We start from the raw sequence: 24,890 nt of genomic DNA on the forward strand, positions 1-24,890 counted from the left end.
ATATGCAAACAAAAGCATAAATTTTTAATGAAATGTAGACATACATATTTATAACAATTGTCAAAGATGGTGTGCAATTTTATTTAATGGTACACAGGGTTTCCCCCAGATAACTTGCTATGCCTGGCAATGCTTCCAATAATGGTGGGATGTTGTAGCTGGGGTGCACTACCGCAGCAGAGCGGAGTGTTGCAGGGACCTCGGACCAACATTGGGCTATACGTGTCCCTCAAGCTATTGATGGCTAGTGTCAGCCTACCTTGCCCGAGAGGATAACAACTTCATTGTCTAGCTAAATGCTAGCTTAGCACGTAGTCCGTAATCAAAATTGATGGAAGGATGAACGCAACATGTTATCAGAAAAAAAAAAACTTGAGGAAAACTTACACTCATTTGCCTGGAAGCTGCACATTAGTTGTATTTGGTTTTTCCAACATGACAACAATCCAAAACAAAAGTCCCAGTGGACCTGTCTTTGGCTACAACAGAACAAACCCTTACGAAAGAAAAATATATTTCTCAATATATTACATGATGACATATTTCATGTGTATTTTTAAATAGTGAAACCTAAATATTAATATATGAAAATATATAATATATATGAAAGTGATATATTACTGTCATGTTTTTCAAGTGTTTTGCCCACATGCAGATACGAACGGAGACAGGCGCAATTTTAAGATGTTTATTAGAGGTTCAGGACCCTGGTTAGACTAGGTCGAGCTAGTCTAACCAGGGGGAGAGAGACAGGGAACTCTGTGACCGCAGCTCTCAGTGGTTGAACAGTGGTAAGTGGCTGGAGGGAGGGCAGATGGTAAGCTGGCGAGGAATCCGGAGCGCGCCTCAGCAGACAGGAGTGACAGATGGTTGACCAGAGTGGAGAACCAGCTGAATCCAGGGAAGGGGTCTCAGGCCCCGCCTGGTAATACCAAGGGAGTCTGAGTGGATTGCCAGAGCAGAATCTGAGCTTCGGGGATTTGTGGAGCGCTGGTTCTTCAGGGAAGCCGTCGGACCGAGTGAGTAATCCAAACATACAAACGAAGTTCATCAAACGAGACGTTGAGGCGGGTAATTGTCCACAAGCAAACTAGAGAAAGCTGGAGACTCAACGTTAGTCTAGAGTTCAGGATACAAAGGAGACTCACAGGTTCAGGTTTTCAGGATCTGGTCAGAGGCCACGTCGTACCACGACTGGGTTAAGGCTCTGGCGTGTTCCATCTGTCTGCTCTCTCTCCTTAAGAAGCCGAAGGAAGCCACTACAATGAGCCGCAGGTGTGGGCCACGTCCCCCAGCCAACTAGAACCACCTGAGAACCAAAAGAGAGCATGGAAAACAGAGCACCCTGACAATTACAATCTATGGGACATTACTACAATTATTATACTGTCTAAATATATTCTTATACTATTTACCATATTGTTAAATATATATTAAATATGTCCCAAACTATACGAGATTATATACTGGGACAGGCATTGTAAATATATGTAAAACTGCATGTTCCGGATAATGTAATTAGATTTCTATGGGAATATATGGCTTAAAGGAGCAATGCATACGGAACATTGCTGGATGGTTTCTGGGGCCTCTTTGCATAGTCTGCACCTGGAGTCTTCCCTGGAATGGTAGATCTGGGCCTCTATTGCTCTGGTGCTCAAGGCCTGCTCCTGTGTTGCCATTATCAGTGCTTCGGTGCTGTCCTTCAGTCCGGCCCTCTCTAGCCATTGTCAGGATTTGGTCATATCAGCCACCTCTGCTATCTTTCTATCCCATGCAGGGGTTTTTCCTCCCACAATGGTTCAATTCAATTCAATTCAATTCAATTTTATTTATATAGCGCCAAATCATGAAACATGTCATCTCAAGGCACTTTACAAAGTCAAGTTCAATCATATTATACAGATTGGGTCAGATTATACAGATTGGTCAAAAATGTCCTATATAAGGAATCCAGTTGATTGCATCAAAGTCCCGACAAGCAGCATTCACTCCTGGGGAACCGTAGAGCCACAGGAAGAGTCATCTGCATTGTACATGGCTTTGCTGCAATCCCTCATACTGAGCAAGCATGAAGCGACAGTGGGAAGAAAAACCACCCATTAGGGGGAAGGAAAAACCTCCGGCAGAACCGGGCTCAGTATGAACGGTCATCTGCCTTGACCGACTGGGGGTTACAGAAGACAGAGCAGAGACACAACAAGAGAGACAAAAAAGCACAGAAGCACACATTGATCCAGTAATCTGTTGTACATTAGATGGTAGTAGCGGGTGAGCCGTCTTCTCTGGATGATGTCACAGTTAACAGAACGCCAGACCAGGTGTACCTACTATGAAGAGAAAAGAGAGAGAACAGAAAGTTAAAGCAGAAATGAAACACATAATGCATAATTGAAGAACAGTAGAACTCAATAGAGTGAGAAAATTAGATCCTGATATACTCCAGTAGCGTAAGCCTATAGCAGTAAAACTATAAATGTAGCTGAGAGTAACATGAGCCACTTGTTATAATTTTTGTCAAAAAGAAAAGTTTTAAGCCTAGTCTTAAAAGTAGACAGGGTGTCTGCCTCACGGACCAAAACTGGGAGTTGGTTCCACAGGAGAGGAGCCTGATAGCTAAAGGATCTGCCTCCCATTCTACTTTTAGAGACTCTAGGAACCACCAGCAGACCACCTTTGGTTCCTTCTCTTCCGGCTTCCATTGTCTGAGATATTCACCGAGCACTTCATCCCTTGGGCCATCTTCCTGATATATTCTTGAAACTTGGATGATTCATCTTCATTGGTGCCTCTGATGCTCACTAGGCCTCCGCCTCCTTCTTTGCATTTGATGTATAGCATGTGGATACTGGATTTGAGGTGGAATCCACCATGCATGGTGAGTAGCTTTCGTGCTTTAAGATCAGTGTACTGGATTTCCTCCTTTGGCCAACTTATTATCTCAGCAAGGTATCTGATTACTGGCAAGGCATAGTTGTTGATTGCCCCGACCTGGTTCTTCCCATTGAGCTGACATCTCAGAACTTGCTTTACTCGTTGCAGGTATTTGGCTGTTGCTACTTTCCTTGTGGCCTCTTCATGGTTGCCATTTTCTTGTGATATTCCAAGGTACTTATAGCTCTCTTCAATATCTGCTATTCTCCCTTCTGGGAGTACAATCCTTTCTGTGTGGATTACCTTCCCTCTCTTTGTCACCATCCGGCCACATTTCTCCAGCCCGAATGACATTCCGATGTCCCTGCAGTAGAACCTGATAGTGTGGATCAGTGAGCCAATGTCTTGCTTACTCTTAGCATACAGCTTGATGTCATCCATGTACAGGATGTTGCTGATAGTGGCCCCATTTCTAAGTTGGTATCCATAGCCAGACTTGCTGATTATTTGGCTAAGGGGTTTCCAGCCTATGATATCAGATAGGCAAGCAAAACCAGACTTGACAGATAAATAATGGCTGATGGTGCAGGCAGGCAGGGATGAGCAGGAGACCAGAGCAGGTATCAGGTAGTCACAGACCAGCCCAGGCGATGTGGACCAGGAAACCAGCAGAACAGGCACAGCACATTACAAAGGACAAGATGAGATGATATCAGATGAAATGTTCTGGCAGTGAGTGGATGACAGGCAGGTATATTACTCTCAGCTACCTTTATAGTTTTACTGCTATAGGCTTAGGCTACTGGAGTATATCAGCATCTAATTTTCTCACTCTATTGAGTTCTACTGTTCTTCAATTATGCATTATGTGTTGTCATTTCTGCTTTAACTTTCTGTTCTCTCTCTTTTATCTTCATAGTAGGTACACCTGGTCTGGCGTTCTGTTAACTGTGACATCATCCAGAGAAGACGGCTCACCCGCTACTACCATTTAATGTAGAACAGATTACTAGATCAATGTGTGCTTCTGTGCTTTTTTGTCTCTCTTGTTGTGTCTCTGTTCTGTCTTCTCTAACCCCCAGTCGGTCGAGGCAGATGACCGTTCATACTGAGCCCGGTTCTGCCGGAGGTTTTTCCTTCCCGCTAATGGGTGGTTTTTCTTCCCACTGTCGCTTCATGCTTGCTCAGTATGAGGGATTGCAGCAAAGCCATGTACAATGCAGATGACTCTTCCTGTGGCTCTATGCTTCCCCAGGAGTGAATGCTGCTTGTCGGGACTTTGATGCAATCAACTGGTTTCCTTATATAGGATATTTTTGACCAATCTGTAGCATCTGACCCAATCTGTATAATATGATTGAACTTGACTTTGTAAAGTGCCTTGAGATGACATGTTTCATGATTTGGCGCTATATAAATAAAATTGAATTGAATTGAATTGAATATGTAGACGGGTGAACAGGTGAGCTGAGTTGACTGCAATTTGTAGCAACAGCTGGAGTTAATCTAGAGCAGAGTGGTGGCTGGAGAGAGACTGAGGTGATTGGATAATGGCTTAGAGGTGAAGGCTTATTAAAAAAAGTCCAGAAAAGTCCAAAGCAAAACAAGCAAAAACCTAAATCATGACAGTTTGTTTGTCTGATTTTGCAGTCTAGGGCAACTGTTCTGTCAACCAGCAGCTGGTGTTTAGCTCCTTTTACCTATGCCTTTCTGGGCCTCTGACATGTGTTGATCCATGTGCCTATTTATCTTAGTCGCTATGTTGCCTGACAGGAGCTACCATGTTGTGGAGAGACAGGTTATTGGTAGAGTGTCTGATTCCAATGCGGGAGATCGGGGGTCTATATAATGTGCATATGTATAGTGGGCTTATACCATCATCCAGCGTTGGTCCTTGAGCAAGACCATTAAAGCTAACTGCCTACCTCATATACATGAAGAGAGTGCACAAATGGAGTACCATACAGGCTCAGATGTCGCCTTGCCGAACAAGGTCTGCGTCAAGTATTGAGGAACTAGGACACTTTGATGACAAATGAACATGAAGGCAATGGACTCAAGAGGACAATGAGGCACTTTTGGAATGGCACTACTCCAGTAACCCTAGACAATGGGGCTACATGAAAAGACTGTGGAAAGCATTGCTGCTTCTATACCCACAGTGTAGACCTAAGAGATAAGATCATGGCTAAATTAAAAGCCCGACATTGTCTTGTGAAGCTAAGTGAAGTCCATCCACAGGATCTCCTAGATGATGTGAATACAGTATAAATACAATCCCTACTGTGACCATCAGAGAGACCAATGAACTGACATACAGTACAGCATTAGAGATCATAATGCTGATCTCTAATGCTGATCTATCTATCTATCTATCTATCTATCTATCTATCTATCTATCTATCTATCTATCTATCTATCTATCTATCTCTCTCTCTCTCTCTCTCTCTCTCTCTCTCTCTCTCTCTCTCTCTCTCTCTCTATATATATATATATATATATATATATATATATATATATATATATATATATATATATATATATCAAACCGTCCGTCCATTTTCTTCCGCTTATCCGGGGTCGGGTTGCGGGGGTAGCAGCTTCAGTAGGGAGGCCCAGACGTCCCTCTCCCCGGCCACTTGGGCCAGCTCCTCCGGAGGAATCCCAAGGCGTTCCCAGGCCAGCCGGGAGACATAGTCCCTCCAGCGTGTCCTGGGTCTTCCCCTGGGCCTCCTCCCATTTGGGACGTGCCCAGAACACCTCACCAGGGAGGTGTCCAAGAGGCATCCTAACCAGATGCCCAAGCCACCTCAACTGGCTCCTCTCAACGTGGAGGAGCAGCGGCTCTACTCTGAGTCCTCCCCGGATGACTGAGCTCCTCACCCTATCTCTAAGGGAGAGCTCAGACACACTACGGAGAAAACTCATTTCAGCCGCTTGTATCCGAGATCTCGTTTTTTCGGTCACGACCCAAAGTTTGTGACCATAGATGAGGGTAGGAACGTAGATCGACCGGTAAATCGAGAGCTTCGCCTTTTGGCTCAGCTCTCTCTTTACCACAACGGATCGGTACATCACACGCTTCACAGCAGACGCCGCACCAATCCGCCTGTCGATCTCCTGCTCTATCTTCCCCTCATTTGTGAACAAGACCCCAAGATACTTGAACTCCTCCACTAGGGGCAGCACATCCTCCCCAACCCAGAGAAGGCACTCTACCCTTTTCCGGTTCAAGACCATGGTCTCGGATTTGGAGGCACTGATTTTCATCCTGACCGCTTCGCACTTGGCTGCGAACCGCTCTAGTAAGAGCTGTAGATCACGCCCTGATGAAGCCAATAGGACCACGTCATCTGCGAATAGCAGAGAAGCAATCCTAAAGCCACCAAAACGGATCCCCTCAACACCTTGGCTGCGCCTAGAAATTCTGTCCATAAAAGTTATGAACAGAATCGGTGACAAATGGCAACCGTGGCGGATTCCAACTCTCACCGGAAACGAGTCCGACTTACTGCTGGCAATGCGGACCAGACTCTGACACCGGTCGTACAGAGACCTGACAGCCCTCTACTGCCACCCGTTGCACAATGCACCCGACCCCTTTGGCCACTCCAACACGTGGTGAGCCCATCGGAAGGGGGACCCATGTCGCCTCTTCTGGCTGAGCCTGGCCGGGCTCCATGGGTAAAAGCCCGGCCACCAGACGCTCGCCAACGTGCCCCACCTCCAGGCCTGGCTCCAGAGTGGGGCCCCGGTGACCTGGGCGAGGGAACACGAGATCCATTAATGTTACTCATTATAAGGAGGGTTTTGGGCTGCTCTTTGTCTGGTCCCTCACCTAGGACCTGTCTGCCTTGGGTGACCCCACTAGGGGCTTAAAGCCCCTGACAGTATAGCTCCTAAGATCATTGGGACACTCAAACCCCCTACACCACGGTAAGGTGGCAGCCCAGGGAGGGGCTGACACCTTATCTATCTATCTATCTATCTATCTATCTATCTATCTATCTATCTATCTATCTATCTATCTATCTATCTATCTATGGTATTTTGTGTATTCTTTGCTGTTAATGAGAATCTAATTTATAGTGCTCAGTCATCTATATTTTACAATGTAGGAATCAATTCATAGCCATATATGTTACAACCATATGGCCATATAGAATGAACGTCAGACAAAATGTGATTTGGAACTTGACTCATAAAAATACTTAGTTGTAGTAAACCTACATGCAATAATGTTATCTATTTTTGTTTGAACATCAATTAATTTTAAGATATAAGAATCCATCTATAGCAATAAGTTGTTGAGCTGTATATCACTATATATTTTCAAATATATGACAACATTTCTCAAATAGTCAAAATATATTTCCTAATGTATTGTGATATAAATTCTAGTATGCAATATTTTGTAAGGGAAGTGAAGGTTCTGGATTGGCCATCTCAGTCTCCTGACCTCAATATTATTGAACCACTCTGGGGAGATTTCAAATGTACAACTCATGCAAGACAGCCCATGAATTTACAGGAACTGGAGGCTTTTTGCCAAGAAAAATGGGCAGCTTTACCATCAGAGAAAATAAAGAGCCTCATCCACAACTACCACTAAAGACTCCAAGCTGTTATTGATGCTAAAGGGGGCAATGCACGAAATTAAGAACTGGGGTGTGATCAGGGTGATTTGGGTAGTTTCTGTTGTAAAAAAAAAAAAATACTGTTGTTTGACATTAAGTGGCTTCACACAACCACTGACCATGAGTAGAAAACAACTGTTTGTGTTATCATTTATATTCAATGAAACATGGACAAAAATCATACATTCCACCAGGATGTGTAAATTTATGAGCACAATTGTATATGTCAATCGATTATAGAATATGTATTTATATCATTCATGCACAAAACATCACCAAAGGTTTAGCACAAACATGACAAAATGCCCAAAACACACTGCCAGCTTTGGTAATAAATCATCACTTCGTTTACACTTCTGTTAATCTGTCTTTAGGTTCCCCCTTGACTCCTCTTAAAAATAGTTTTGCCAGCTGTGGATATTGAACACTGTTCTTTAGTTCAAATAGTACACCCCCTACTCTTGGTTGTGGGTTAATCCAGTGTATTTGCTCATTAACAATTTAACTTGCATTTGCCCAGAAATGGTTTTATATATATATATATATATATATATATATATATATATATATATATATATGCATTTTGCATGGTTTAGGTTTTTTTTTTGGAAATTTTTGAGCAGCATCCACCAAGGAATAGAATGCAGATTAAAGGAATGGACTGCACTGGACTTTTTTATATAGTTTTAGTCATATTTCTAATGTGCAGAACCAGAATGTGTGTTTGTACTTGTTTTTCTATTGTTGTCCAGACCAAAACTTGACAGTAGACCAATGCTAAGTGGACAAATGGCATTGTGAGGACATTTTCCAAGGAGTTTAGGGTGGGTTTAGTGTTAAGCATTTACCTATGACCTCAGGTTAGGTTAAGGTCCACACAGTGTGTGTGTGTGTGTGTGTGTGTGTGTGTGTGTGTGTGTGTGTGTGTGTGTGTGTGTGTGTGTGTGTGTGTGTGTGTGTGTGTGTGTGTGTGTGTATAGAGAATAACAAAATTGCATAATTAAAGCCAGCGGACACCACTCTCACATAAAGCCCTCAACAAGTCCAAAAAAACTTTCCAACACATTATTCGATAACGGATGTAGGAGGGTATTATATCATTAAATATTATGGTGGGAGAAGTTACCCTTTGCTGTAAGTTAGATAAATCAGCTGTGATGGAACTTGCTTGTTATTATGAACAAACTCAGTTGACTGGATGGCTGCCTTGGCTGCATTCCCTGTCCAAACTCTCCTGCTGGATGCTGCAGTTGTCAAGTGTCCTTGAACACAACCTTCCATTTTGTAAAGCACATATTTCTGATAACAAGCATCAGTGTGTGGGAGATGCCGCTGGGAATCAGCTCCCAGCCTGATGGATTATGTAGCCATGCTGGATCAGAGAAGAGAAAAGCTGTCACAGTGCTGCATGGTCTGTGGGTGTGTTTACACGTGACAATACATACCTGTGCATCTGTGTGTATAGCATGGATTTTTGTTTCATGTGTTTCTTCATTCTGATTTCCCTTTAGGGACTCACTACATGTTAACAGCACACAGGTTAAAGTCCAGTTGTCAATTCTGAAAGGTAATTGAGACTGGAAATCCTATCACTCCGCCACTGTTGTACAGCAGGAAACCGTATGCAGGAATCTATGTTTAACCTAGAGGAGGTTTAAGTTCTGTCTGCTCAGCAGGTTAGCAATGGGAGTGCTGTTGGTGACTTTTCTGACTTGTCTGGTTTGAATGTATGGAGGACCAAGTCTTCCATATTTAAAAATAAATACAGAAATAAATAAATGCTCAATAAATAAATAAGCATACAATTAATCGCCACCAAATTAATAAATGTAGGTAGAAATTAAATTATACAGTGTGACATAAATGTATATATCTCTTTTAATTAGCTTCTTTATTTATTCGCCTTTGTAATAAATACCTTATTTATTTATTGTCCGTTATAATCTTCAACTTTATTTATTAATTACTTATTTTTTTAAGTATTTATTTATGTGCATGTTATAATATTTTTGTCTGTTATATTCTTCCTTTGTATTTTTTTACCTTATATATTTCTGTGATGCTATTTATTTCTGCCTGTCGTTTTTACATTTCAGCTTGTCCTTTTTACATTTCTGTATGCATTTCTGCCTCATTATGCAAATGAGGAGGGGCTGTGTCTTAAGGGCTCAACTTCTGCCCATTGGTTGGTTAGCATTTTACTGCATCGGTCAAATCTACATGGCTTTTCCCCAACATGAAGCATTGTTTAGTAATATCAAACTCAGCAGGCAGACGTTCAGGGTCCAACCTCTTAAGGGAAGCTGCTAATAGACTGGAAGAATTAGAACGCTGTACATTTGGGATCTGAAATGTTTTTCTGTGGTTTCAGATTCGGCTTTTCCAGATCAATAACTCATTGGCGGATGATTTATTCGACAAAACAGACACCTCTCCGCAACCACAGCAAGGCAGACAGTGAGCTACAACCGTAGTTTCCCCAAAACGAGTCTCCCAACGCGCTGGGTGAATTACATTGGACCCTATGCAGAGCTCGCTTGATAAGAAAATATTGTAGTTGATTATAAAAGGCACAATATGAATTATCAGATTCACATCCAGCCAATAAAAAACACTACAGATTATCATTATTCTATCCATGTTGGTCTAATTCGTGAATAAGGCGGACTTTCATTAAGCCGGTCCAACATTTCCCCCTCAGCTGCAACACTTGGGGTTCACGCTGCGTCTTAACGCATGATCCAGCACCGCGGTGAAGTTGGTTTGAAGTTGGATTTTGGACATTCAAGCTCTGCGGAGTCACCGGGATCTAGCTCACGGTTGAGCTGATTGAGGGACTCCGATTTTGGCCAGCGTCTCTCAGCTGCTCCCTCCTCCCACACGCGGTGGTGCAGTTAGGGACCGTCAAAAAACTTTTGAACCATGCACTCTTGGGAAACAAAAACCAATAAATTCCGTATCTTGTGACCACCTATGACAAAACTAATATAAAATCATGCCACTAAAGAACATCTGTAAGGTACACTTGTTTTTATTCCATTTTAAGCTATTTTCAATTTTTAAGATTTTTTCAAAGACAAAAGTTGGCTGAAGTAGTAGAACAATTTCACAAAGAATTTGAGTGAGTGTGTCACATGACCTGGAATCTATTGAAGAAATATAAATTATTTTCATTATAAAAAAATCTATAAAAATAAACAAAGGCTTACATACAATGGAATAAAAATTTGTGTGCCCCATCTGACTAAAGTAGTAGAACAATTTGACATAGATTTGGAGTCAGTGGGTCACATGACCTGTAAGCTATTGAAGAAAAATCCCAATTTTTGTCTTTAAAAATATTTTAAAAATCGAAAATAGCTTAAAATTGAATAAAAACAAGTGTGCCTTACAGATTTTATCTATTGGCATCCATTTATATTAGTGTCATCTTAAATGGTCACATGATAAGGAATTTATTGATTTTTGTTTCTCAAGAGTGCGTGGTTCAAAGATTTTTTTGACGGTCCCTAACTGCACCACCGCGTGTGGAAGGAGGGAGCAGCTGAGAGACGCTGGCCGAAATTGGAGTCCCTCAACCGTATGAACCATGAGCTAGATCCCGCTGACTCCTTGGAGCTTGAATGTCCAATATCCAACTTCAAACCAACTTCACTGCGGTTGATCCAGCTGCTGGATTTTATCTCATGCTTTGCGCGCGAGGGATAAACAGTGGGGAAAATGCATAAATAAAGACTGTAAAGGACTCTTTTAGAAGGAAGAGAAGGAATAATGGATCTTAGCTGAAGCCCCTGATTTTACAAGTTCCTTAAAAAGTCTGCACCTGAATTACATGTAATGTTTTGCGCACCTGAATTCAAGCGCAAGGCAGCAGCCCACTGAAGCCCCACTGGCTCTGTGTCGTTAAATACAAAAGAGCATGAAACACAGCTACTGACTCTCCTATTTGATTTTAGTTGGGACATTTTGGTACGAGTGGAAGGACATTAAACATAGTGATTCACGTTTTGAAGGCTGGCCGCTGATAAGCCCCTGGCTCCGAGGGAAGGCAGGACAGAGGAGCAGACACAGCGCACGTAATTAAAAAAATGCAGGATAAATAAGAACAAAACTTATAAACAGACTAATTGGCATTTCAGAATGCATCTGGTTAGCAGAACTGTTTTCTGATCCAGTGTGCAGCCATGACTGGTTGTGAATGATGACTTTGTCTGGGAGCCGCTCAAAAAAATCATGACTCTGATCGCTCTTTCTGCTGCTCTGTTACCTGCAGCACAAATAAGCTGCGAAAGAAGCTGAACCAGCTCCGCAGAAGGCGGGTCTAGACTGAGCTCTGGATGGACAGAACTGTGAACAGATCATCCGCACCCCAGATGGGCTTCGTTATTTTTATGTTATTTTTTATTTATTCAATTCAATTCAATTCAATTTTATTTATATAGCGCCAAATCATGAAACATGTCATCTCAAGGCACTTTACAAAATCAAGTTCAATCATATTATACAGATTGGGTCAGATTATACAGATTGGTCAAAAAATGTCCTATATAAGGAAACCAGTTGATTGCATCAAAGTCCCGACAAGCAGCATTCACTGGGGAACTGTAGAGCCACAGGGAGAGTCGTCTGCATTGTACATGGCTTTGCTGCAATCCCTCATACTGAGCAAGCATGAAGCGACAGTGGGAAGAAAAACTCCCCATTAACGGGAAGGAAAACCTCCGGCAGAACCGGGCTCAGTATGAACGGTCATCTGCCTCGACCGACTGGGGTTACGGAAGACAGAGCAGAGACACAACAAGAGAAACAAAAAAGCACAGAAGCACACATTGATCTAGTAATCTGTTCTACATTAGATGGTAGATTTAGCACAAAGATTTATTCGCCATGTGGCAAAAAGCCAAATTCACTCGCCAAACGGGAAATTTACTCGCATTTGGCATCTGGCGAGTGTTCATTTCGGACTCTGCGTACAGCGTTCTAATTCTTCCAGTCTGTTAGCAGCTTCCCTTAAGAGGTCGGACACTGAACGTCTGCCTACTGAGTTTGACATTAGTAAACAATGCTTTAGTGCGGGAAAAGCCATGTAGATTTGACCGATGCAGTAAAATGCTAACCAACCAATGGGCAGAAGTTGAGCCCTTAAGACACAGCCCCTCCTCATTTGCATAATGAGGCAGAAATGCATACAGAAATGTAAAAAGGACATCCAGAAATGTAAAAATGACAGGCAGAAATAAATAGCATCACAGAAATATATAAGGTAAAAAAATACAAAGGAAGAATAAAAGACAAAAACATTATAACATGCACATAAATAAATACTTAAAAAAAGTAATTAATAAATAAAGTTGAAGATTATAACAGACAATAAATAAATAAGGTATTTATTGTATTGTATTATATAATAGAGATATATACAATTATGTCTCACTGTATAATTTAATTTCTACCTACATTTATTAATTTAGTGGCAATTAATTATATGCTTATTTATTTATTGAGCATTTATTTATTTCTGTATTTATTTTTAAATATGGAAGACTTGGTCCTCCATACGAATGTGGATTTGGTGCAGGTAAAAGTTATTTTAAAATAAAAGCTAAATTAGCATTAATGTATATAAAAATAAACAAATGACATACCCTTAAATTGACATCACACTGTTCACTGATAGTCTCTCTGCAAGAATTGTCCAAACCACTAATTGTGAAATATTAATCATGACAAATATTTTATTTATGTTTAGTCATTTAACTTATCAATGGAAGTTTTCCCGCCTCCATCCCTACAAGTTTATAAATAACTTTGTGCAGCAATGCCTCAACACACTATAAATTGCCATCAGCTGGACATATGAACACTGGCCTCAGCGCTGAACTGCTGCAGTCAGCAGAATATAGCTAATTTTTATAGTTTTATTATTCTGTGATCTATAGTGGATTTAAAGTGTAAACAGAGTAAAACAAACAAAAAAAAAAAGCTTAAAATTTCATTCTGATTTTATTTTTTCATTTTAGCTTCAATATTTTAGCAAATATACATACTGGAACCTCTGCACACCCACAGAGAAAGTTCAGATTATGCATTTAGGATTCTTTCTCTTATATACACAGAAAATGGCAGATAAGAAGAAGAAGTCCCTTCCTGAGTAAGTGAGATAAATGATCAAGGAAAGGAAAGCAGTTGGCAGTGGAGATTTGAGCTGACAGTGAATTTAACTCAATAAACTCCAAAACAAACGCGCGCGCGCACACACACACACACACACACACAAACACACACACACACACACACACACACACACACACACACACACACACCACATCAGGAGGAAGTACTATAAAACTGATATATGGGAGAAAATCTCAACTTTAAACCTATCAGGAAGGTGATTTGCCCTAAAACTAATGACTGTAGGGCTTTATCTGAAAATAGGAATGCAAGTTTAATGTTTGCTTTGACTTGTAAGTTGGAAACTTTGTATTAACCAAACCCATTTGTTAAAAATACACACAGGTTTAATGAACCAGATGTGGAACCTGTCTACACAAGTTTTTTGATGAATTCAGTAAAGATAAATTCTTGTACTAGCTATAAGATAGAAAATAAAAAGCAATGTAATCCAAACAAATCTTCCCATCATTCTTGAATGACCATTTGGAAGACAGAAATTCTTTAAAATGTGGACAGTTTTTGTTCTGTTTTTTTTTTTTTTTTTCAAAAAAGAAACAGTGCAAAACAGTCAGCACAGTTAAAAGCCTACCTTATTAACAGAGCAATCCTTAGTTTAGAGCATCAATCACATTCATACATCCGGAGGGCCCTCTATATAGTCTGGCTGACCAACACTGACGTCTACACTAGCCTTTTGTCCCACATGTTAGCTCACCTCCAGCATAAAAATATACCCATCCACTTTTATCATAGAAACAATTCCCTCCCTTCTCCTCTCTATCCACCTACCCATCCTGCCCTACGCAAGACCCACAGAGAGCTGTTCTTCCACCTACTCCAACACAGCTCAAGCACTGTGTGGAGGCATATATAGCCTAAATCGCACTTAAGTGTCCCTTGCCTCTGCCAGTACCAGCACTGATCTTTGCCTCTCTCAGGCTGTGGATGATGATCTCTCAGGCTGCAAAAACACCAGGCCCAAAATAGAAAAGCAGCTCCTAGAATTTATTGTTGGAAGCCAGTGCTGAACAAAGTGAATGGACTCGCCTGCGGAGGCTTCCTTTGTGGTACAGCACTTTCTCTCTGTCACTTGTTAGACAAGCTCTAGTTGCAGTCTACTATTGCTCCCAATAGTTTTACTGGGTCATTTGTTTTACCCTGGTTAGAACAGGGTGGAATTTAAAAATGAATGGTGTTTGTAATGATCAGAGGTAGGGGACCCAGAATTCCACCAGACCAGCAGAGGTTCAGATGAGGTTCTTTATTAACAAAAATCAAAAACAGGGAAAAAGCCAAAAAATACTCTACTCCTATGATGTGCTCAAGGCTTACCTGCTTGAAGTATGTTTTTATATTTCATTTTCAGATGCTGCCATGTTCTTTTGATGCCTGCCGGATTGCACCTATCCATGAAAATTAAATTAGGTTTAATAAAATACTGTTCTTCCAGTTTCACCTCTGATATTATAACAGTTGGGTAAGTTACTCTAAAATAGTTCTTAATTACTAACTACAAATTTTATCTTCAACAAGTCTAATTAGATTAATGTAATAATTACTGTCTCTAGAAAGTATTGTTCTACTTACTAATTTGTTTTACTTACTTATTAATTACTTTCTAAATCCCAAATCAACCTCAACCACTTGAACAATACAAGGAGAGACAAGAAACTGCACTTCTGATGCTTTCAAATAAACAATATTCAATTGCATGAATTAATCTTAAATTGACCAAAGTGTGTAACTAGAGGGAGAAAGTTAAATTAAAAATATACCTTTTAAAATTTGATATTAAATCCACTATTGTTTTATAGTCTTTAATTTAATTACAGTATTTAGATGACTTAGTAACTTAATTCATTACACCCAACACTGTATAAAAGTAATTAAAATGTAAACTTACGCATTGACTCAAGCAGCTATTTTCACCCAAGCTAACTCTCTCTCCTTCGCCGCTGCAGCCATGTTGCTTTTTTTAAAATACATGTTCAAATTCTGCATATGCTTGCATAAGCACATCCAGTTCTGCTAGTGAGAAATATGCACACCTTTTTTTGTCTGACGCTGTTGCCATGGTGACTCGTAATATCTGCGCTCCATTGATAATGGCTTTTTATAGTTGTGGTGCACGCGCTTAACTCAGAGTCAGTCAACTCAGAGTTGATTGAACTAACTCATTTCAGCTGTACTGAAACCCAAAACTCAGAGTTTCCCATCTCAGGCTAAGTCAACTCAGAGTTCAAGTTTTAACTCAGAGTTGGTTGAACCTCCTTATTGAAACAGGCCTCAGACATCAGTGCTGAGGCCCAAAACAATAACAGAGCAGAAACCAAACTTAAAAAGCTGACAGGACAAGTGGACAGAAACTACACCAGACTTGCTAAGAAACAAAACCACCCTGAAGTACAAACCTAAAACAGAAGATAAAGCTAAGACTAAAACTGATGACAAAACAGGATAAACTAACAGTAAACAAGAACCTAGAAAAGACAAAACTCAAAGCAACCAGAGAACCTAAGGCAGGGGAGCAAAATAACTTAAACATAAAACCAGAACAGAAACCAGAATATTAGAGTTTTCACTGCACTATGACCTATGAGATAAAATAAAATAAACTCAACTGGTTATTCACAAGTTAAAAGAGGCAGAAAACAGAGCAGATGAGAGAGATGCTTGTTCTATTGAGTTCCAGCAGCAGAGCATCCATTTGCTGGGAAAGAGATGGAGGGCGTATGGGCTAGCGAGGTTGATTTTAATAGCAAATTTGGATTAGCAATAGGCTCTCATTGAACAGAGACAGGTTTTCTACAAGAGTATTGCTGCGGGGGTCTGACAACAGATTCATTTCCCTCTCCAAATTGTGTTAGAGGCCTTATCCAGGAAGGCAAGTCTAAGACAGAGAAAGAGGAGTAAAAGTCATAAAGTATAACAGATCTCTTGATTATCACTATGCCATGGATGCATGAAGCACTGATTGAGGGTCTTATTCATCCATAATTATAGCCGTCTACATTTATGGAAAGAGAAAAAAAGAGAAAAAAAATAATTGTAGCCGGCTTGATCAAGAGAACAGTTTTGGGTGTAGAGCCACACCTTTTGAAAAAGAGCAGAACATAATGAGTGGAGGGACAAACAAACAAACACCCCAGGGACACAACAGTTCCCTTTTTTAAGTCAGAAATGAGCATGGCATCAAGAGTTAAGAAAATAGGAAGCTTAGGTCAAGACTCCTCTCTAGGTCAAAACTCTCCAAATCCATCAACTACTAAATATTCCAGCCATGCCAATGAACATCAATAGTGTGATGTATGGAGTACAGAGGGTGAGCAATTGGATTACAATGATTTTCTTGATTTGGGATACATGGGACATAGAGTAGATTCTGCAGAAAGGGAAAGTTTCAAGCAAACAGCCGAAGGACAGATCACAGCCTCAATTTTGTAGGGACCAATTCATCAAGGAGACATTTTTTTTAGTAGAACTATTGCACTCCAGAGCCAGAGGCATTTACAGATTCAGTGCGCATGCGCGAAAGCAGCATGCTGCAGTTACATCGCTCCGTTTTGCTTTTTAACTTTCATACTTTTATCTTTTTTTGATTGCTCTTGTTTTTTCACGGTAACTCTGTGAAGTATTGTCCTCTCTAACGAGGTCATTCTCAGAGAGTTTTTGTGCTTTTTCGTGTTGTTTTTATCATGCCGCGCTCACACGCTGCCTTTGTTTACTCCGGAGAACAGCTGATCGCTCTAATGCCGACCGGTGTGGTAGCCAGACCAGCTGAAATACCACCCGAACTCTGGAGAAAAACACGCCGAGGTTGCAGAGGAGGAAAGCAACATCGGGGGATGAAAGGAGGGTCGAGACGGGAAGGGCTTATTAAAAGGAGAAGATTTAAGCGGTGTCTCCCCTCTGTTGTTATGGGAAATGTGCAGTCCCTTAGCAACAAGATGGACAAGCTAACGGCACTAATGCAGAGCCAACCGGAGTACCGAGAGTGCAGTCTGATGTGTTTCACCGAGACATGGCTGCACAAGGACATTACGGACCAGATTGTCTCCGTTGATGGCTTTCACACCGTCCGGGCCGACCGGGATACTAAGAGCGGTAAGCGGAAAAGAGGGGCGCTTGCTATTCTATTAAACAGCAGATGGTGTTACCCGGGTCACATCACCATTAAAGACCAGCTCTGTAGCCTGGATGTTGAACTGCTAGCCGTCCATATCAGCTGCCTAGAGAGATCCCACATGTTATTGCTGTTGTCCTGTACATCCCTCCCTCTGCAAACCCAACATCTGCCTGCAGCATCATACGCACCACCATCTCCAAACTACAGACCCAACATCCTAATGCCCTCACCATCATGTCGGGAGACTTTAACCATGTCACCATGAACAAAGTTCTGCCAACCTTCAAACAGTATGTGAGCTGCCCTACCAGAGAGGAGAGGACCCTGGATCTGATGTATGCTAACATTAAAGATGCATACATCTCCACTTCTCTCCCCCCTCTGGGAAGGGTCAGATCACAACATGGTTCACGTCAAACCCTGTTATGTGCTTCTGGTGAAGAGGAAGCCTACAACCACAAGAACTGTGAGGAGGTGGTGCACTGTGAGAATCATGTTCTTTGATTTCTCCAGTGCCTTCAACACCATCTGTCCGGCTCTACTGGGTGAGAAGATGATGGCGATGCAGGTGGAGGCTCCCATTGTGTCCTGGATTGTTGATTACCTGACAGGCAGACCACAGTACGTACGCCTACAGAACTGTGTGTCTGACAGGGTGGTCAGCAACACTGGGGCCCCTCAGGGGACTATCCTCTCCCCCTTCCTCTTCACCCTTTTCACATCAGACTTCAACTATTGCACTGAGTCCTGCCACCTTCAGAAGTTCTCTAATGACTCAGCAATAGTTGGCTGCACTGAAAAGGGGGATGAGAGTGAATATAGGACTGTGGTGGGCAACTTTGTCACTTGGAGTGAGCTAAACCATCTGCAGCTCAATGTGACAAAGACTAAGGAGCTAATAGTGAATCTGTAGAGGACAAACACACCTGTGACCCCTGTTTCCATCCAGGGGGTCCCTGTGGACACTGTGGAAGAGTATAAGTACCAGGGAGTGTACTTTAACAATAAGCTGGACTGGACCAGAAACACCGAGGCGGTCTACAAAAAGGGCCAAAGCTGACTCTTTTTCCTCAGGAGGCTGAGGTCCTTTAACATCTGCGGGACGCTGCTGAGGATGTTTTATGAGTCTGTTGTTGCCAGCACGCTCTTCTTTGCTGTCACATGCTGGAGCAGTCGGCTGAGGGTCGCTGACAACAACAGACTAAACAAACTGATCAGGCGGGCCGGTGATGTTGTGGGGGAGGAACTGGACATTCTGACGACCGTGGCAGAAAGGAGGATGCTGTCCAGGCTCCAGTCCATCTTAGACAATGTCTCACACCCTCTCCATGACACACTGGCCCAGCAGAGGAGCTCCTTCAGCAGAAGACTCCTCTCACCCAGATGCACCACAGAGTGCCACAGGAAATCATTCCTGCCTGTGGTCATCAATCTTTACAACGCCTCCCTCAGTGATTCAGACACCCCCCCCCCCCTCTGTAACTTGCATTCTTTGCACTGTTCTTGCACAAGTCACTATCACTTTATTTGGATCTATAGTTATACATATATATATATATATATATATATATATATATATATATATATATATATATATATATATATATATATATATATATATACACACGTATATGTATAATTTATATTACTTTGTGTGGAATGTTGTAAATATATATATAAAAATGTTTGTACATCTGGAGCGTGTAACAAAAGTAATTTCCCTCTGGGATTATTAAAGTATGTCTGATTCTGATTCTGATTGTAGACCAGGAACTGTTGTGAAGGATTGGTTTGGACTAAAACAGTTGCTTTGAAAAATCTGTGTTTTAGTGTAGAGAGGGTCTCAGAGCTAGAGTTAGATGTAACTTCTGCCCAAGTGAGGATATCTTCGATATGTCATCAGGGGAGGATTGAGAAGATTGATTAAACTCTGGAGCCCATTGTAGCAGAAAACCTCACGTTCCACTTTAATGGTGAAGGGCTAAAAGATATGACATTGGACATTGTTTCTCTGTTTCACTCAGAAAGTAAATGTGCTTGCATTTTTTAAAATTTATTGATGTTTACACTGCTTCAATAAAAGGTGGGTTTATTTTGAATCGTTTTTGCTCATTTGTAATGCCCCAACAAATGTGTGCATGTCTGCCTGACTCATAAAGGTACCTTACTGGCTACCCTACTGTCAGGTATGCAGTTGTTGTTCTGTGTTGGGTAGTGGTGTGGTGCAGGATTACCTTGTCTGCAGCAGGGCACAACAGTTGGAAGGTGGCACAGTGCTCCTCTCAGTGCTCTTCTCTAATCAAGCCGCACATTTAAGAAAGCAGAATCCAGAGGAAAGGTGTCCGAGCATTAGCTCTCCCAAGCGGTACCTGATCATCCCGCGCTCTCCTTGTCGTTTTCAACTCAAACCTTGTCTTCCAGTACCTGGCCGGAGTCTGCTCTAGAGCTGTTCCTGGATCTACTGATACATTGTGACTTCCTCAGCGTTGCCTGTTTCATGCTTCCGTGTTACTTCTGGGTCAGCCATGGAAAACATAAACATGACACCTACAGTATAATTCTTCTCATCATTTACATAGGTATGGAACATAATTAAGAGAAAATAAGTACACCTTCTGGTGTATCAAGTTTTTGATTGGTTTCATGCTGTGGCAGTAATGACATTCACGCTTTCTATAAAGGTTTGCTTTTTAGAAAATTATCAGCTGTAGTTTGTCTTTCCCTTTATTAAATTGGTCTTATACAGCTGTAGCATTCTGTCTCAGAAGGACCCACGTGTCCCAACAGTTTACTTAAAGCACTGGAACCACCTGCTGGTACTGCAGTGTTTGTCCTTTAATATGGAGGGCTGAGGCGCCACTGTGAGGACTGCAGCTGAGTCATGACATCTGGAGCAACGCAGACTAAGAGGAGCCACAGTCACAAAAGCCAGTCAGTTTGATTTGGAGCAATGCATTGCCAGACTGCTGCTCCACTGACTTTCATGGTAATGACTGAATACGTCACTTTGACTTTTGCACGTCCGTTCCCGTCAGTTTTTTGGTGAACAAAACTGGCAAACTGCTCCATCTCTGCACACTCTCTTTTGCCAACCTGTCACACTTGTGGCGTGTCTCTATGATGGGGCCTGGGTTGAATGGTTCAAAAGGGCTCCTCCAGAGCTCATCATTTCTGAGGGGCAGGGAAAGAAGGCTTAAGTAATTAATAATAAAGTTGAAGCAGGATTAGGTTTTTATGTGTACAGTATGTCCCAGACAGTGCTTCCACCTGATCAAAATGCTCTACCATCATCCCTGTCCCCAAGAATTGGACCATCGCAGGATTAAACAACATGTTGCTATGACGTCTGTGGTCAGGAAATCCTTTGAGTGCCTCCTCAATACAAAAAATAAGGACATAAATGTTTATCATAAAAAAATAACTACAAACTTGGCTGGTTAAAAAAAAATTGGTGCTTTTTAAAGAAATCGGAGTTGTCAACACAGCATAAATATAAGAATAGAGGTTATAATCTCCATCCTTTCATAGATCTTGGGACCTGGTGTTTATTTTAAATGAACTAAACTTATATAGGACTTTTCCAGTCATACTGACCACCCAAAGCACTGTACCCTAGAACCACATTCACTCAATCACACACACATTTATACACTGATATGCAGCTTGGTAGACAACTTAGGGTTAAGTGCCTTGCCCAGGGGCACATTGACATGTGACAAGGGGAAGCTGGAATCAAACCCACAACCTTCCAATTGCAGGACAACTACTCAAACCGTCAAACCACATTCGCCTGCTACTCATGCACTCATGAAACTGCCTGCTCCCATGAGATTGTGCCCCAGTACCAATGCAGGGCTCTAATGTGGACTGTGCAAAAGTCCTGAAAGGATAGCTCCCACATTTTGAAGTGAATTCTGAAGATGACGGGTAACCAGTGTGGAGACAAGATACAGGATGTATGTTTTACCCTCTGTTGGTTCCATTTAGGGATCTTGCTGCAGTTTTGTACCTTCTGGAGATGTTCAATAGCCTTTTTGTGAGGAATGGTAAAAAGTCAATGCCAGTAATCTAAACTAGAAGAACTTAAACCATTGTTATTTGTTTTTATTTTGTGTTTTGAAATAAATCTTATATAAATTACCTTAAGTGAAACAAACTGTTTTGGACAGTTCTTCCGGCGACGCTGTTAAATCAAGCTGCCAGGGGAAATAATCAAACACAGTGTCTTTTTTAGAGTTCAATCGAAGATATTTATCACTTCAACATTTCTTAACATCTGATAAGCAATCCGCTAAGTGTGATCATTTACACAGTTTAGGGTCTTTAGGGGTATAGTGCAGCTGGAGAGGTGTATAACAGAAACAGAATGCTGACGGATTCTGCCTGAAAGACTGAAAGAATTTGGTGTGGTAATCTCCTGATGTCAAACAGAACCCCACCAGATCATACAGCCTGTTTATGCATTCCTGGGGGTGAAGGCATCAAATCAGAGATAAAATATAGTAAAAAATAGTATTGTAATACTGTAATTCTCTGCAGAGATCAAAATGTCGCTTGACCTGGTTTGACATACTTTCTCATTCCAAACCTGGCAAGTTTGAGAAAGGATTTAGAGACTACACATTTGGATATGGTAAAATGGTAAATGGCTTGTACTTGCATAGTGCTTTAACTAGTCTGACAACTGCAAAGCTCTTTACACTACAGTCAGTCCTTCACCCATTCACACACACATTCACACCCTGACAGTGGTGAACTATGTTAGTAACCACAGCTGCCCTGGGGCAGACTGACAGAGGCGAGGCTGCCATACATCAATGCCACCATGCCTTCTGAAAACCGCCAAAGATATTCACCGGATATATAAGGTGATTCATATTTAGAGTTGTTTAATAACATCTATTACAAGTTAATAACCAACTACGTTTGGTGTAAAGGGTTAACTTTTAATGTTAGAGCAAACTAAATGTTCATAAATATTAATATTTTTGAAAGCTTAGCTTGTCTAAGCTTTTCATGTAAACAGTTCAGAACCCAGACAAAGACTAAACCTAGACTGAATGTCTCAAACATTTTGCTCATGTTTATTATTATTATTAGTATCAATAATAGTAATAATAATAATAATAATAATAATAAATACTTACAAATTTTCTTCTCAATGTAAAAGCTCTTTTAGAGGAGACAATTCAAATGACAGTCATTTTATCCAAGGAAGTCCAGAATATCTGCACATACAATCGTCTACTCCTAAACATTTTTGGCAACATAATTTTTCTGTTTTGTGTAAGATTTTTAAACCAAACAGTTCCGAGGAACACTGTCATCCATTCATTAACTCACTGTATATTAAACGTTTGAGAATGAATCAGTCCATTCTCTCTTCTGAAATTATCTCATTCTCTGTTTGGCATTGCTATTTCAGCTATATTGCCTTTTGCATCTGCTGTCATGATATTTGGTTGTATCTTTAAAGCAGAAAAGAATTAGCAGAGGCTTGAGGGCCACAGTGCTGACTATGACTGTGACTCACACAGGCGCCAGAGCAAGGACGCCAGGAGAGAGGGAAATAGATGTCCAGAGTCTGGCCTCATTCAGAGAAGATCCATCTTCAATGTTTTGTTTTGGGATGAGAAACAAAACATTGAAGTCAAAACCCTAATTTGATTACCTTATCCCATGCAAGAGGCATACAGGACTAAATAAACCAAAAAAAGAATAAAATAAATATATTGCAAGTACTATTGAACGCAAACACCTGATTAGACATTATTCTGAGCTGATTAAAGAAACTTGTCTTGCTGTGCAGGATCTCAAATTGCATTGATATTTCAGTCAATATCCATCCTAACGATCAAGTGGCAATTGATGAACTTTAAAACCTACTCAAATTTAGCCATTCATGTGTTTTTGTAGCTGCTTTTAACGTGCCTTTCGTATCAGTATAAGCCTTGTCCTCAATCAGATTTGTCAGAAAGAGCATTAAGTTCAACAACGTAGCTTCAATTATGAAACATATTTTTAAGACAGGTCAGGACAAGTCATAGTTAGGTGTTACATTTCTTAGCCCTTTTTTCATATTCTCTGCTTTATTACACAAATTTTGCAAAGCTCTTTTTTATCCCTTTGTGCTTTCATTTAATATTTTAAAACTGTTCTGTTCTGTCTCTCGTCGGTCGTGTTTTTCTCTCCTCTCCAGCTTCTGCTGCTATGTCTTGTCTTTCTGAGCACTTTCTTCATATCAACCGAACTCTGAAAAACATGGATCTGGTAAGCTGGTCTCTCAATGCTATTGATAAAAATTTTTCGACAGGTAGGCAACGAAAGGGGGACCCGTCCCGTCCTGATTTGACTCATTTTGTGGGATACACCCTATATTCTTGGATAGAAAACAGTGTGTCTTTCGATTTTGTCATTCCTGGATGTTTGAAACGTTTGCATGTTTGGATTCAGGATACTTGGATTTCTACTTATTGGATTTGGTGGATTTTTTATGTATCAGCAAATACAGCGGATGTTGGTAGCCATTTGGCCTTGATCAGGCTGCCGGCTGCATATGACGCGCTCACTAAGGTGGTGAATGGACAGTTCTGGAAGGTGGAAGAGTGAAGCCGAAAAGCTGGATGTGCTGGTACGCAGACTGGCTTTGGTGGTTGAACTCAAAGGGGTGATGGGATAAAATCTGGAAGTGAAGCGCGGAAAAGCCCAACAATTTGGAAAATTGGATTTCATCATTTGGAGCCAGCAAGACTTAAAGCTGACAGGAAAGTCAGGGCAGCTGTCTCATAACAAGTAACATATTAGGTTTATGCTCTCTCATCTCTACTCCTGGATTGTTATGGCGGAGAGTGCTCAGAAACTCTCCCATGCTAGGACAGGTGTGCATGTTTTTTTTTTCCCAATCCAGGGTGTACCTGTCTTTTCATCCAATCAAGGCTGGCAACCCTGCAAGAAGAAACGGGTATAAAATGGATAAAACAGAGTATAATATTCATTCAGAGTATAACATCTGGACAGTTAAACTTCTGGAACATTGATCTAGTGAATTGACGTAGTAGAGGAGCTTTTAATCCGTC

At 41.2% G+C, this 24,890-nt stretch overlaps 1 protein-coding gene and 1 long non-coding RNA gene across 7 annotated transcripts in view; one reads left to right on the plus strand and one right to left on the minus strand.

Annotated features, from left to right (window-relative positions):
* whrnb (whirlin b) overlaps nucleotides 1-24,890 on the plus strand; it is a 203,028-nt gene that overhangs the window by 31,068 nt on the left and 147,070 nt on the right. The gene's annotated exons all lie outside the window — the stretch shown is intronic.
* LOC118565077 lies at nucleotides 675-1,450 on the minus strand. The gene is made up of 2 exons (XR_004932170.1): nucleotides 1,190-1,450; nucleotides 675-1,090 (listed from the first exon to the last, which is right to left on the minus strand). It is a non-coding gene; the product is annotated as an uncharacterized LOC118565077 (long non-coding RNA).

Source organism: Fundulus heteroclitus, chromosome 12 (assembly GCF_011125445.2).
Source record: "Fundulus heteroclitus isolate FHET01 chromosome 12, MU-UCD_Fhet_4.1, whole genome shotgun sequence".
Taxonomy (NCBI): Eukaryota; Metazoa; Chordata; class Actinopteri; order Cyprinodontiformes; family Fundulidae; genus Fundulus; species Fundulus heteroclitus.